Source organism: Dasypus novemcinctus, chromosome X (genome assembly GCF_030445035.2).
Source record: "Dasypus novemcinctus isolate mDasNov1 chromosome X, mDasNov1.1.hap2, whole genome shotgun sequence".
Lineage (NCBI taxonomy): Eukaryota > Metazoa > Chordata > Mammalia > Cingulata > Dasypodidae > Dasypus > Dasypus novemcinctus.
Genome location: NC_080704.1, coordinates 155,265,873 through 155,267,952, shown reverse-complemented (window position 1 = coordinate 155,267,952; position 2,080 = coordinate 155,265,873). Strand labels below are relative to the sequence as shown.

Here is a 2,080-nt window from a genome sequence, read left to right as displayed (position 1 = left end):
ACAAATGGTCACATATTGTATATGATTCTATTTATTTGAAATATCCAGAATATGTAAATCCATAGGGACTAGAAGTAGATTGGTGCATGTCAGGAAGTAGATTAGAGAATTGTGGGGAGAGGAAAATGGGGCAAAGTGAAATCACATAGTTTCTATGCACTGTGAGTTCTCTTATGCCTGATAAGGCATAAACTCAAGAAAAATTTTCTCCACATTCAAACATTTACAGGTTCTCTATCCTGAAAGAGTTCTAAAGTGATGAAGCTGAATGGAGCTAGGAAAGAGACCGCACAACTATGAAAGCCATAAGGTTTCTTTGCTGTATGAATTATTTTGTGCCTTGTTAAGTTGGATTTATGAGGAAAGTTCCTTCATAATAGGAGCATTCATATAGTGTCTTTTTTTGTGTGGGTTTTCTGATATCTGGTGAAGTGCATGCCCTGCAAGAAGTTTTTCTCACAGGTCCAACATTCAAAGAGTTCCTTTTCTGCCTTGTGAGGTACCTGATTTGTCACTCAGGGCTTCCCCACACTAAGAGAAGTGATAAGATCTCTCCCACTCATGAGTCCTTTCATGTACAACAAGCTGTGAACTACGTGCGAAACTTTTCCTACAATCAGGATATTTAGGAGGAACCTCTCTGGTGAGTTCCTTGGTGCATAAGGAGGGTGGACCTTTCAGCTACAATCTCCCCACAGTCAGGGTACATTTAGGGATTTTCACCTGTGTGTGTCCCCTGGCACTTGTTGGAATTACAAGGGAAGCTTGTCCTTGTCTGTAGCATTGATAAAGTGTGGCTTATGCCTTATGGAGTGTGCTGGTGTGGGGGGAGGGTAATGTGGGCATTTTTACTGAATCTTTTTCCACATTCAATACGTATATGAGCCCTTGCTCCCAGACGTATAGTGTGTAGTGACAGAAATTGTGGGTTCCCACCAAAGATTTTGTCACACGTCACACCCATACACAGATTTTTTTGAATTGCTTTTATTCTCTGGTGCTAATTAGGGTCAAGAGGTCAGAGAATGTTTTTCCATACCAGGGATATAAATGGAGTTTCTTTGACTGCATTTCCTTCAGTCTCCCCACTTCTCTGCAGTGTGGGGCCCCCATTAAGGACTGCTCCATTTGATCATCTGGGGAAGACTCCCTATGTCCTTCTGATCTGTCATGGTGTCCTTTATGCCCAGGGCTCTAGGGAACACCACCATTGGCATAGCCAGGGAGCAGCATCTAAGGGTGGCTGCCATCAGGGGGAAAGGAACTGGGGAGTTTTCTCTCAGTATCTAATTTCTCTTCCCCTGGTAGAGAGAGACAGAGAAAGACCTTACATTAATCCTACACTGGAGGAAAGGAAATCATAAGCTTCTTTTACTGACTAAGTCAGAAGCCCATAAGCAGGCTAATACTGCCTTATTTTTCCATATGCCCCCTCTAGGAGCCATCAACTTAAAACTGGATCTCAAAACTGTCTTGGAATTCCCCTGTGAGGTCTCCCACCTCACCTAAGGAGCCTCTGGCCTTAACTTTCAGGGATGGGTAGGATGGAGCAGGGCCAGGGCTAGATAAGGCAAGTATATCTGAGAGTACATGCTTCCTGAAATTTTACACCCTGTGTGCCTTGGTTTCCTCATACCAGTGAGGCTGGAGGATGGACAGTGGGGACATGGGACACAATGTAACTCACTGGCAGCAGTGGTGAAGTAGACCTACCCTGAGGGACCTCATGCCCAAATGTCCAAATGCCTCCCTCTCACTGGTTGGAGTCTTGCTGGAAAGGCCTCTCCTCTTTACTCCTTACCTGAAGCTGGACTTCTGTGGCTCAGGCCCTCCATGCAGCTCTCATCACTAGAATCCTGTGGTTTACCTCCTTCTTCCACCAGGGAGCTTAGAGCCTTCTCATTTGGAATATGAGACTCTGTTCACATCAAAAGAAATAGATTTCTACATCAACACTTTCCTCTGGCAGGCAGGGGAAACAAAGATTGTTTTGTTCCCTGTCTTCAACCAGTGAATACACAATTATTTTTTTCTTTACACAAACTTATATAGGCCTTTGATGTGTTTTGCAATGAGATGT

At 44.0% G+C, this 2,080-nt stretch overlaps 1 pseudogene; it reads right to left on the bottom strand.

The window, feature by feature from the left end:
- Positions 1 to 215: 215 nt before the first annotated feature.
- Positions 216 to 1,128, bottom strand: LOC139438015 (zinc finger protein 263-like; annotated as a pseudogene).
- Between the last annotated feature and the right edge of the window lie 952 nt (positions 1,129 to 2,080).